This window comes from Castor canadensis, chromosome 1, assembly GCF_047511655.1.
Source record: "Castor canadensis chromosome 1, mCasCan1.hap1v2, whole genome shotgun sequence".
NCBI classification, from domain to species: domain Eukaryota; kingdom Metazoa; phylum Chordata; class Mammalia; order Rodentia; family Castoridae; genus Castor; species Castor canadensis.
This window is the reverse complement of record NC_133386.1, coordinates 89225871-89240468: the sequence shown is the minus strand read 5'-3', so window position 1 is coordinate 89240468 and position 14598 is coordinate 89225871.

Sequence of the window (14598 nt, the reverse complement as noted above, 5' to 3'; positions counted from 1 at the left end):
AAATAATTAAAAATTCTGTGGTAGGAATAATAAATGGGGAAGAGGCTGCACCAACAGTAAAGAATTTTGAAGTTCAATAGTCTCAATGTTTCTGGGTACATTACTCTGTCCCTGACTCACATCTCAGGCTCCCATTTCTTCCCCCATTAGTGTCTTTACCTTACCATAATTTTTACTAAAATTATACCCTTTCTAGTCACACTGGAAACATTGTTTGACTATGTTAATGTTTTTCTCATCACCCATGTTATAAAGATGCATTTAAATAACTTTGTTTTTTTCTTTCTTTCTTTTTTTTTTTGTTTTTACATTTGCTACATGTGTATACATTGTTTGGACTGAACCCCAAATAAAAATAAGGTGAATGTAACTGTGTGGATTCATATCTGGGTCCTCTGTTTTAGTCCACTTATACCAGTGGACTAAAACACTGGTTTAAGGGTTTGATTGTGTGCAGCTGAATTAATGCTACTCTCTGAGTCCTTGTCTTTTCTTCTCCTGTGGTTTGATATTTCCTCTCATGGTTTTGTGTGCTTTCATCTTCCCTGTGTAGAATTCCTTGTAAAATCTTCTGTAGTGGTGGCATGGTGGTCACATATTGTTTTAGTTTCTGTTTATCATGGAAGATTGTTATTGCTCCATCAATTTCGAATGATAGTTTTGCTGGGTAGTAAACTATCCTAGGCCTGAAATTATTTTCATTCAGTGCCTGAAATACCTCACTCCATACCTGTCTTACTTTTAAAGTTTCCATTGAGAAATCTGCTGTGATTTTGATGAGTTTACCTTTATACATTAAATATTTTTTCTATCTTACAGCTTTCAGTATTATTTCTCTGCTCTCTGTGCTTGTTGTTTTAATGATAATATGCCATGAGGCAGTTCTATTTTGGTTAAGTCTGTTTGGTGTCCTGCATGCTTCCTGTACCTGAATGGGGAAAATTTTCTCAAGATTTGGGAGATTTTCTGTCATTATTTTATTGAATATGTTACATAGCCCTTTGACTTATACCTCTTCTCCTTCTTCAATACCCATGATTCTCAGGTTTGGTCTTTTGATGGAGTTACTGAGTTCTTGCATATTCCTTTCACAGTCTTGAGTTGTTTGACCAAGAGTTCTTGTGTTTTTTCTTTAATTTCTATTTTATCTTTGAGCTCTGAGAATCTGTCTTCCACTTATTCTAGTCTGCTGGAGTGTCCTTCCACTGGGTTTTTTGTTTAACTATAGAGACTTTTATTTACAGGATTTCTGTTTGATTCTCTCTTCTGATGTTTTCCATATCTTTGTTCAACTCCTCTTTTATAATTTGTGTTGTGTCTTTAATTCATGTACCACAGGAGAATGAGGGAAAGTGAAGAGGGTAAAAATATGAATAAGAGAATAGTCATGGTGAAGTTAATAATGTAGGAAAAAATAAAATAAAGAAACACAATTAAAAAACACCATGTTCAGGAACCACAAAAAGTTCAGTCTTTTGGCAAAAGTTCTGGAGCTATTCCTTGGTGTCCAATCCTGGTATTGGTGTACAAGCAGAAGCTCTGATATGGTCTTACCAGGTGATTAGCTTGTGAGTAGTATTTGGCCTTTCTGTCCACAGATTAGTTGGAATTGTGAAGTGAGGTAAGACTTCCAGCTCGTGCAAGGTGTTCAGAGCTGTTGTTTTCACCAGGTGGCAGCTGCATTGCCCTTCAGCTGCATCTCTGTTTGTACAGCTCCTCCCCCAGCAAAGTGGGGCAATTCAGTTTTGAATGCTGCCCTCTATCCCAGAGATCAGCTCCAGGATCCACCACCTACCCTGCTTTGCAAGGTTGGCCTGTTGCTCCACTCCTGCTCTCAAACTCTGTGCTTCATCTGACCATGTTTCACTGAGAGTTTGGCTCCTTGCCCCACCACTATACTCTGGGGAAGGTTTAATATTCCACCTCCACTTCTCCTGTCAGTGTTAGATTAGAGTTTACTGTTTATGTTTTTTAGTTTTTCTCTGTGTGTGGGGATCAGTTTGTCCAGGAGCTGCACTGGATTATTTTCCCAGGGGATAGGGATTTCACGTGCATGATGCTCACTTGTTTGTTCTGCAGTTTCACACAAGCAGCTTGGGAGCCAGCAGCAAGGTATAGGAAGGCTTTCCATGGACAAGGGGTCCAGGACATCACAGAGTTTGATTCTGATTGATGCTATATCTTCTGCTTGTTGGGAGAAAAAAAGGAGAAAAAAAAAAAGAGAAATAGCTGGGGATCTTTTTTTCCCAGGGCCGGACACACCTTGTTGACTGTGCTGCTTGGGATTTTTGCGGTTGTTAGGTGCAATTAAAGACTGATTTAAGGGTCAGTCTTTGAATTTTATCTGCACTTAATGTGATGGCAGTTATTAGTTTGGCTAGAAGCAATCAGAATTATCCAAGTGTACCTCTGACATCTCAAGGAGATTTCTGGTGTCACAGAGCTTAAGATTTCTGATTCCCTACCCTATCCACCATCTTGGATCCTCCTAGATAACATTATTTCTTAGCACAGTCTTAAATCTCACTACAGACCTTTAAAAAGAAGTACCTAAATAACCAGTAAGCTGGACAAGATAAGCTAATAGCTATCAATATCATAGCTTTCACTAGTTCTCAGCATGCACTATTAAATCCACTTTGTATTTCTGCATGCCATATTTAACTTAGGAATATAAATGGAGATAAAAATAACAGTCAGTGTGAATGTGCTAAAACAGAAGATGGCATAGGTTAGTGGATAAATTTATATGCTCATTAGCACTTTCTGATCCTTTGAGATTTAGAAATTATCTTCCATTTGTAGCTACAAAATTATCAAGTACTTTGTTTAACAAGTAATTCTGTTTTTCTCTCTAACTTCACTGGCTGCTAGATGCAATCATCTTCCCTGAGAAGTCTGAGTTAGTATCTGGGCCATCGTGTGGGATTTTTGGGCCTTGACAGAAAGGTGTGGACAGAAATGAATTTTTTAAGATGCTAACTAATTGTGCCCATCTCATTGTCCCTTTACCATGATGATTTGAAGAATGGTGTTACACCATTTTTCCATTTGTCCCACTTCTGTGTTGTCTGGTTTCTTTCTTTGTTTATATTGCATAGATGGTCTCAAATGCTAAGCATAAAAACTTTGATATGCTTCCCTGAAATGCTATTTTAGGAAAAATAGATTGAATATATTATTACTCTGGTGTGCTACTAGACACTGAAAAAAACTAAATTATCAGTTACTTTGGGAAATGGAGTAACAAACTTCATAAGGTTCTCCACAAAATGATTTAGGAGCTCCATGTGCAGTTAAAATGTTAAATAATTAGAGCCTTCTTAAAAATTTTGGACTTGAAGAGGAAAGAACAGGGAATACTCTGGAAGCAATAGGTCTAGGCAAGGACTTTCTCAATACAACTCCAGCAGCTCAGCAACTAAGAGAAAGGATGGACAAATGGCACTACGTGAAATTAAAAAGATGCACAACAAAAGAAATGGTCTCTAAACTGAAGAGACCACCACTGAGTGGGAGAAAATATTTGCCAGCTATATATCAGACAAAGACTGATAACCAGAATATATAGGGAACTCAAAAAACTAAACTCCCCAAAAAGCAATGAACCAATAAAGAAATGGGCAACTGAACTAAACAGAACTTTCTCAAAAGAAGAAATTCAAATGGCCAAAAAACACATGAAAAAATGTTCACCATCTCCAGCCATAAAGGAAATGCAAATCAAAACCACACTAAGATTCCACCTCACCCCTGTTAGAATATCTATCATCAAAAAAACCACTTTCTACAGGTGTTGGTGAGGATGTGGGGAAAAAGGGACTGTCATACACTGCTGGTGGGAATGCAAGCTAGTGCAACCACTCTGGAAAACAATATGGAGGCTTCTTAAAAATCTAAACATAGATCTACCATATGATCCAGCAATACCACTCCTAGGGATATATCCAAATGGAAGTGGCTCAGGTTACTCCAGAGGCACCTGCACACCCATGTTTATTGCAGCACTATTCACAATAGACAAGTTATGGAAATAGTTAAGATGCCCCACCACTGATGAATAGATTAAGAAAATGTAGTATTTATTCACAATGGAGTTTTACTCAGCCTTGAAGAAGAATGAAATCTTATCATTCACAAGTAAATGGATGGAACTGGAGAACATTGTGAACCTGAGTGAGGTTAGCCAGGCTCAGAAGACCAAAAATCGTATGTTCTCCCTCATACGTGGACTTTAGATCTAGGGCAAAGGCAGTAATGTTGTTGGTCTTGGGTCACACGCTAAGGGGAGACCACATATGGGAGGAATGGAGATAGGTAAGAAATCCAAAGCTTGAAAGTGTTTGATGTCTCCACTGCAAAGTAACTAATACAGTAATCTTAAAATGACAGAAGTCACTATAGGAAGATGACCTGGAAGTAGTGAAGAGATCAAGTAGAGATGAATCAGTTCAGGTTGTAATACACTTGTGCATGGAAGCAATGCTAGGAATCTCTCTGTATAATTATCCTTATCTCAGCTAGCAAAAATGCTTATGTCTTCTCTTCAACAAAATTGGAGAAAAGGGCAGAACAGTTTCTTCCTGGAAGTGAGGTAGGTAGTGGGGAGATGGAGGGGGTGGGGGCCAGGGGGTAGAAATGGCCCCAACAATGTATACACATATGAATAAATGAATAAAAAAAAGATTTTTGTACTTGAATTTAGGGCTTCTAGGTAATAGAGTGATAATATCATTCTGTGTTTTAATTAATACACACACACATATATGTTAATTTATATATTGCATGAAGTCCATTTTACTTCTGGAAGACTTTTTCCAACTTAGAATGGGACTTGACCAGTTAGAACAGCTAGCAATCCTAATTCTAGTGTCTGACAGAAAATTCAATAAGGATGCACCTTTTATGGAAGAAACTAAAGTGTAGTATTAAATGTAGAGAGTGTTTTATTTCTTCAACCAGGTTAAACCATTGCTGTGGAAGGAAAAGTCCTGCAAATGTCTTATGTTTGCCTGGTAAGATGCTTTATGAAGAATCTAATCTTCCAAACAAACAGGTGATCATGTCTCCTCAAGCCTGGACAGCATAATCTGCTCAAAGTATGTGTATGCTTAGATTACCATCCTGCTATAACCACTGTGATCTTCCCTTCTGCCTGTGTGAAGTCCATGTTTCTTAGTTCACAATTTGTATTTTTCACCATCTATTTCTCCACATTTGTTTCCCTTTATTTTCAATTTAGCAGCAAAACAGCACTGATGATTCCCCAAACTTTCTGTGCTCTTTTATGTTATCATGCCTGGCAAAGGCTGTGCCTCATCATTGCTATTTTACTTCCCAGCATCCTGGCCTAATGAAATAATGTCTTTTCTCAAAGTCAACTCAACCTCTCTTCCTCTTTAAAGTCTATAAAGCTTTTTTCATCTCTTAACCCCATTCACTTCTCTGTTGTTTATATTTTTGTACATATAATTTTATTCATCTTGTATCATATTTTTAAATTATCTTTACTTTTCCCCACTGGATTGCTGCACTCTTTGGGATTTTATTCCTTCATATCTCTAGTCTCTAGCATAGAGCCTGGTTTCTTGCAGAGTCTCAATAATGACTGCACAATGTCACTGAATTATATTACTGTTTACTTTTTTCCTTATAAGGATGACAGGAAGAGTACTGGGCCAATTTCATAGCTGAAAAATGTTGTAGTTTATTTTCAAAGTTGCATTTTAAACTTAAGCTAAGTTCTTTCTACCATACTAATACAATTGTTACTAATGTTCTTCTTCAATACTTTAAAACATAGAAGTTGAATAACCAAATGATTAGTCAACAGTGTTTACTTTTTCATGTAATTCAATCAAGTTAATAGGTTTAATGGTTGAAAACATGTCAAAAATCAGTTTGGTGTCTTGTTGTCATTTTATATTGTTCTCACCTTATGCAATTGGTAGTGTGATTGACATCTAGATGTATATACCATGCCTTTCTTGACATTGTAAACTAATTTTTCTCACATCTCTGACTTCTTATGTGATCATCTAATGTGGGAATTCCAGAAAGTCTAAATGTACTTTTTCTATTAAAAAAGGAATATTTACTTTATCATGGTCTCTAAGATAATATTTTTTAATAAAATTCTGTATCAGTTGAAAATTAATCTCTTTTTCAAATAATTCTGTGGTTCACTAAACATTTTAGTGGAAAAAAAAACAAAACAAAAAATTGAGGTAAACATAGTAGCTTTGTGTAAGCCTGCATTTTACAAGCATATCTGTAGAACTACTACAGTATAATAACTATTCAAATCCTTGGTATTACTTTCAAAACTATTTGTTAAACATCATCCAGGAAGGTAACTTATAACTTTAAAAAATGGAATCAGCATATTATAGACCACTGATTAGTCATAATGAAATGTTTTTATGTTTTTACTAAATCATTACTAAAGAAATTAATTCAAAAATTTTAGCATGAAATATAATTAACTTATGTGATAAATGAGGTGGTGAGATATTATTAGCCAAAATATTCTTTTTCCTTTTCTCTGAAGCCAAAATTTGGCAACCTAGGAAGAGTCCCTAAAGTGAAACTGAGTGAGATTGAAAGACCTTGTGTCCTAGAGATGATCACTGGGGAAGCAGAGTCAGAGAGTCACAAAGAGGACAGGAGTAGTGTAATGCCATTAACTGGTGGAACCTGGGTGACTGAAGTCAGAAGAGATGAGGGGACTACTGAGTCCTGCTCAATAGCCACTTTAATGAAGTATACATTGCTTTTTATAAACTCCTTTTACACAGAGAGCATTTGGTCAGAAAAAGCATGCCAAGTATTACATGTCAAGGTTACATTAGCACAGGGAAGTACAGTTAAAATTAACTCTTTGTTATGTCTCCTTTAAAATGGGAACAGAGAAGCACACGGTCAGCATAACATTCTCATTTACATTTGAAGGACACAAAGCCATCTGGGAACACTTGAATATTGTTTTTCTGGATGTCTGGCTTTCTCACAAGGCCAGAAAACAACTCACACAGGCAAGGTCCCATTGCTGCCTCCAACAAGTAGGATACATGGGGAGGGAGCATTCTTGAGACTTGAAGCCTAGTCTCTGGGTGGTAGCAAGGTGGTCAAGGCAATGATTATGATGAACATGAGGTCAACACCAACCAATACCATCCTGTATTGGCTTGGCTGAAATCTAGTCGCTCTACTGGTGAGCATCAGGTGGTCACTCAAAGTTTTCATGAGAGAAGTGACTGTTTGTGTCCAATTTCACAGCTGTGACAAAATGGTGGTACAATTGCATGGAGTCTGCTATCTACACTTTACCATAAAAGCATAGTTGGAAATGTTGTGCACATTTAGTGTGCATGTTTTTTTTTTCCATATTAGCTTCAAATCTAGGTCAACCTAAATTTAAGTCAATGAGGGAGGAAAGCAAAGTTTTTCACATAGTCACAAACTTAAAATCGGTCAGAATTTCTTACAGTACAAGTTTTGTTTAAAAAGCATTTGTAGATAAAAGCTCATCCATTATAATATATAATAAAATATGATCCAATCAAACAAATCTACCCACGCCACTTCATTTTTGTTAATACGTCATCTTTTCTTTAACCATTCTCTTATAAAGCTTCCAGAACTCCTAGAAACAAACAAAACAGACAGAATGAATTTATGTCATTTATATGATCGAATAAGATATTTTTGCTTGTTTGAATTGATGGTTCTTATTATGCTAGCTTTTGACCACTGATCATGTGCTGATATTGGTAGTCTTGGAGTGTTTGTACCATGCTTCATTGTCTACCACAAGACTCATTAAAATCTGCATCCCTTCATATTAACTCTTCTTAATAACTCCTAAGTTAATTTTTTTGGCTTATGGGGCTTTATTTTGAAAGCTTTTTTGTCATATTTGCAATTGATATATACAGTTATTAGAACCTGATGTTATATTTACTCACACAAATGTTCTAGAATTAAAATAAATTTGTCGAATGGAAAGTAAGTGGATCCCATAAGGAATGGGATCACTGGCTTCATGGCAGCAGAGTGAGGAACAATTCTAACCAGGATGCTGCTTTTTAAAGGAGGTACTCACCTGTTATTGCCAGAAAAGGCAGCGGAACAGGAGTTGGTTCAGGTTCCTCCAAACATGACCAAAATACAAAAATTGTTTTCTCAGAATCCTGTGGAAAATATTCTATGGAGATCCAAGATTGAAAAGAAAAACAGAACATGATATGGAGGATTTTAAAAAAAGCATTATAACTTTAAATAGGGTGTTGGGAGTAAATCTTGTTAGACAAGTGATATTTGAATAAAGACTGGAGGGAGATGAAGGAGGAAGCTGTGTTTTATCTGGGAGAAGAAAATTTCAGGCAGAGGAAAGAGCTCTCACAAAGTTGCCAAAGCAGGAGTGCAGCTCAGATGTTCAGAAATGGCAAGAAGGCCAGTATGGCTAGAGCAAAAAGAGCAAAGGAGAGAGTAATTGGAGATGAGGATGGAGAGTGAAGAGGGTGCATTGGAGATCCTCTCTGGCCTATAAGCCATTGGACTGTGGCTTTTATCTTGAGGAAGCTAGAGTGCCAAAAGAGGGTTTGGACCTGAGAAGTAAATGCATGTTTAAGGGGCAACGGGATGCTATGTGAAGAACAGAATGTAGGAAACAAGAACAGAGTAGGGGTATCCCTTAAGAGGCTATTGCAGTAATCCTGTGAGAGGTGATAGAGGTTTGAAATAGGCAGTGGCTGTGAAGATGGTGAGATGTGGTCACATTCTAGATTTTCAAGGTAGAACCAACAGGAATGGATAAAGAGTATAAGAAAAAGATTGAAGAGAAGGATTGAATAAAGTGTGTAAGAAAGAGAAAATTGTCAAGGATAATTCCAAGGTTTTTAGCTTGAGAAACTGGGATGATTTTATTTGCATAGTATACTTTTATTCTCCTGGGTTTATATGATACTAGTAGGGAGGTTTCTCTTTGGTGATAGTATGTACTGCTACATACAATTTGTATTCAAAATTTTCTTCTTGTAGTTCTCTAATCTTTTGGATATATCTCCTCCAAAGACGCAAAGCCATTATACAGCAACTAGAAATGTGGCCTGCTGGCATTCTGATGTGATGTGTGTAACTATAGTGCAGGTCAGGATTTTAACCAAAATCTATCTGCACTAGGACTGGGCTAAGCACATTATCCATGAATGGCTAGAGCTTTGTGTCTGTTATCATTGGCATCCAGAGGCAGATAATTCTAACAGCCAAACATGGGCTTTGGAATGAGGCCCAGCAAAGTTTTCCTTACAGATTCTTTAAGCTTTAAGCTCTCATCTGTAAAATGGGGAATATAATATTACTTGATGAGTTTTTAAAATTGACATTTAATGGAATACATATATAGTTCAAATAACTGCTTGTTCTCATTCTTGCTTCAACTTTCTCTTAGTTTTTGACCACTGATCATGTGCTAATATTTGTAGCCTTGCAGTGTTTGTATTATGCTTCAATGTCTACCACAAAATCCATTAAAACCTATGTCCTATCATATTTCACCTGAGCAGTCTTCTCTCAGGTATCGTTTGTTAACTACAGGAAAATCTTCCTGTCTGGATTGGTCAAAATCCTTCTTTAAAATAAGCTTTCTGCATTTGTGACTCAAACATTTCATTTTTAATTTTACTGTCTTATGATTTATATACTTGTTCTTATCTGGAATGTGTCACATAGCAAGAACTTGCTGAATTTTACCTATTATCAGTAGCAATTATATTATTAGACAATTATAAGTCATGCATGAACATGGAAGTCAAAGGTTGCTATGTGGCTCCCTTCAAAAGTTTATGGAAGCCCATGAATATATAACACCAGCTTTTTTACAATAAGAGAAAGAAGTTGACAGGTTTCTTTTAGTTCTGTTTGTGAAATTTTAATCATGCTTAGATGAAGACTTCTCCTTACTCAGGCATTGATTCCCTGGTCGGTCTTTTCTGTCTTGAGTATGTAATGCTCCTGTTGCCTATCTCAGGACTAAGTTGACTTGAGGAGCCTTGGGTCTGCTGCTCAATGTTTTATCTTCTCCTCACATGCTCCACAGAGGTGTAGGTCTGAGAAATGTTCAGGTGAATGAAGTAGAAAAGACAGGGTTCAGGTGAAAATAAGGGGAGAAAAAAACTGTGGGAATGACATAGATTCTGTATTAATGCAGGAGTTGACAAATAGACTTTAAAAATTCAGTTTAGGTCTTATACTTTATTTCTTGTCTAAAGTCTCAATTTCCTGAGAAAAGTATGTTCTTCTATTTTGAAGGCAAAATAAGCACTGCTCACTATAAAAGTCACTAAGCAAATTTTAAATTAAAAGCTAATTTCAAAAGCACTAATTGATATAGTTTTTGACTGCACTCTTTTCCCCTAGAGACATAATAATACATTTCTTAATTAAAATGTTTATTTCATAACTTAATAAATATTAGCTATCCTAGACTCTCCACATCCAAATAAGGCTTCCTAGGATTTCCAAAAGTAGCTGCTTGATGTCTTGCCTTTTAAAAATTAGTTTATTATATTAATTGTACAAAGGGATTTCATTGTTGTATTCCCATGCATACATATAATGTACTTTGATCAAATTTACATTCCTCTGTTATTTTGTCTTATCCCCTTCCTCCATTTTAAAAACAATTTTAGTAGGTTTCACTATTCTATTTTCATACATGTGTAAAAGTTCTTTGCTCATAGTCACTCCCCTCTTTTCCCATTGGTTCCAATCCCCAAACAGTTCCCATTTGCACTCATACCATTCATTTTTTTTTTACATCTAGATTCCCTACATGAGAAAAGACATACTATATTTGTTTTTCTTGATCTGGCTTATTTTGCTTAACATGATGATGATCTCCATTTCCATCCATTTTCCTATAAACAACACAATTTCATCCTTGTTAATGACTGAATAACACTTAATAGAGTATTTATATTCCTATCATATCAGGTTCTGATGTGAGCTGAATCTGAATGTGCAACAAATGCAGTGTTTGCCAGAGAAAGAAAAATATTACAGAGAAGGTTAATTCTTCAACTTCAAAAGGAGAACAGCATGCTCAGTTTCAGTGTTCTTAGCAAATGTGTTCATATTCTCTCCTCTTCTCTTCTCTTCTCTTCTCCTTCCCCCACCCCCTCTCTTTTGCAGGAGGAGTATACAAGCATTTTTCCATTGCATATTTAAATAAAAGACAGTAGACTTATCTATATCTTCATAGTTTCCTGGAACACATTGTTTATTTTTAGCTTTTAGAGTCATTCCACTATCATTATCTTTTTGAATGAGATTTAGCAGAATTTAAATTATATGTGTCATTTTAAAGGTTGAGATTCTTGTGAGGTTTCTTTCACTTGAAGAAGTAATGATGCTGCTTCAGAAAGTTTGAAGACTACAATATTAATTTATTGAGATTACTTGCTTAGCAATTTTGATGTTCTGCCAGAATTCAAAGGACAGAACTGGCAGACTTGTTGACAATATTAGGTCAGAATAGGAAGGGTGTTAAGGTTCACAGTTGAGTGTATAGGTATAAAATGTCAGAGCAGGAACAAATCCCAAATTCTAGACAACGCAGTATAGTGTCAGCAGTTAAAACACCTTAAAATGGAATTGAATTTGTTCTATATGTTTGCTTGGCCCCAGGGGGTGGATTTTCTGAGCCTCTAAGCACAAGCTGACTAACGTCTGTTTTCAGATGCAGACCTGAAGAAAATGTGCTCTTAATTTGGCAAAGAAGTTTTCTTCAAGTGCTATGTCATTTTGTTAAGTGTTTAAACATGATAGTAATTGTAGAATATGGTTTAGATTGGTGTTTTCCAAACTGTTGTGTGCATTGAAATCAGAGGAGCTGTTAAAACACAAACCTGCTGGGCCCCATCTACAGAATCTGACTCAGATACTAGAGACTGCAGAGGCCCAGAACTTGCCTTATGATCATGTTACCGCTGCTGCCTGTGCTACTGTTCTGGACCCCACTTTTCAAACAAATTGCTGGCAAAAACAGATATGAAGACCAGTGGAACAGAGTAGAGGACTCAGATACTAAGCCACACAACTATAACCAACTTATCTTTGACAAAGGTGCTAAAAATATACTATGGAGAAAAGACAACCTCTTCAACAAAAGCTGCTGGGAAAACTGGTTAGCAGTCTGCAAAAAACTGAAACTAGATCCATGTTTATCACCCTATACCAAGATTAACTCAAAATGGATCAAGGATCTTAATATCAGACCACAAACTATAAAGTTGGTACAGGGAAGAGTAGGAAATACTCTGGAGTTAGTAGGTATAGGCAAGAACTTTCTCAATGGAACCCCAGCAGCACAGCAACTAAGAGATAGCATAGATAAATGGGACTTCATAAAACTAAAAAGCTTCTGTTCATCAAAAGAAATGGTCTCTAAACTGAAGAGAACACCCACAGAGTGGGAGAAAATATTTGCCAGCTACACATCAGACACAGGACTGATAACCAGAATATATAGGGAACTCAAAAAACTAAATTCTCCCAAAATTAATGAACCAATAAAGAAATGGGCAAGTGAACTAAACAGAACTTTCTCAAAAGAAGAAATTCAAATGGCCAAAAAACACATGAAAAAATGCTCATCATCCCTAGCAATAAAGGAAATGCAAATTAAAACCACACTAAGATTCTACCTCACCCCCATTAGAATAGCCATCATTAGCAACACCACGAACAACAGGTGTTGGTGAGGATGTGGGGAAAAAGGAACCCTCATACACTGTTGGTGGGAATGTAAACTAGTACAACCACTCTGGAAAAAAATTTGGAGGCTTCTTAAAAATCTAAACATAGATCTACCATATGATCCAGCAATACCACTCTTGGGGATATACCCAAAAGAATGTGACTCAGGTTACTCCAGAGGTACCTGCACACCCACGTTTATTGCAGCACTATTCACAATAGCCAAGTTATGGAAACAGCCAAGATGCCCCTCTATTGATGAATGGATTAAGAAAATGTGGTATTTATACACAATAGAATTTTATGCAGTCATGAAGAAGAATGAAATGTTATCATTCACAGGTAAATGGATGGAACTGGAGAACATCATTCTGAGTGAGGTTAGCCTGGCCCAAAAGACCAAAAATTGTATGTTCTCCCTCACATGTGGACATTAGATCAAGGGCAAGCATAATAAGGGGATTGGACTTTGATCACATGGTAAAGCAAGAGCACACAAGGGATGTATGAGGATGGGTAAGACACCCAAAAAACTGGATAGCATTTGTTGCCCTCAACGCAGAGAAATTAATGCAGATACTTTAAAGCGACTGAGGCCAATAGGAGATGGGGACCAGGAACTAGAGAAAAAGTTATTTTGAGAAGAATTAACTTAGAAGATAACACACATGTACAGGAAAGCAATGCAAGTCAACTCCCTGTATAGCTATCCTTATCTCAACTAGCAAAACCTTTGGTCCTCCCTATACTGCTTATACTCTCTCTTCAACAAAATTAGAGATAAGGGCAAAATAGTTTCTGCCTGGTAGTGAGGGCTTGAGAGGTGTAAAGGAGGGAGCAGGGGGAAGGGGGGAGAAATGACCCAAACATTGTATGCACATATGAATAAAATTTTAAAAAACAGAGAATCAACACCAAAATAAATAAATAAATAAAACAAATTGCTGATTTAGAAATGACTACAACTTACTTTTTAATTAAATAATTTCTCTATATCAGGGTGAAATTTTGGCTTGCTTGAATTGATTTTTTTCTTAGTTTTCATTCTCTCATCTCTTTCCATGAGAACTCTTCTCACAATGTGTTAAATGTGTGCTGATGTGATCAAATGAGCAAAAGTACAGGTTTCCTTGTTGTGAACAGCATAACTAAGAGATCATATATAAGCCAATAGAGCCTTAGGGTCATCATTTCTGTACATCTTGGGCTAAGAAACTGAAACAATCCTCCCTTTGAAAGAAGGCAAAAATACTATGTTATAAGTATATGTACGTATGAAGAGAGATAGCTGGCTTTTGTTGAGATATGTAGAAGTATGGAAAAAATGTTGTTTTCATGTTTATTCCAACATGAAAGAATCAGAATAACTTCAAATTCATGACTTTTTTTTCAAAATTATTAGAAAGCTGAAGTCCCAGGAAATCAAACTGGGTATAGATGTAAAAAGAGATGACAGTGACTTGAGGGATACAAGACATATAGTCATGTATCTGGTGTAGACACAACCAAATAATGGCAAGGAGAATTAAGCTAAAATAACCTGCAAAAGTGGTGGGAACATAGAATTCCTGGGGTAATACAGAATGTATACTCTTTTTATGCTTCTTTTACATGAATCCCACTAAAAATTCATGAGAAAGGACCACAAAAAAATTTCTGTGAAGTGTGATTGTGGTTCAAACCCAAGGATGACTGAGTAGCAGTCATGAAAGAAAAGTAAAAAACTTCTTACAGATCCTTTTTAAGTATCTCCTCTACAAAACACTTCTTTGTGGAAGATAGGAAAGAGGTCAATAAGCACTTCTTTAATTTGATAAAAGGAATCTATAAAAATCTTGC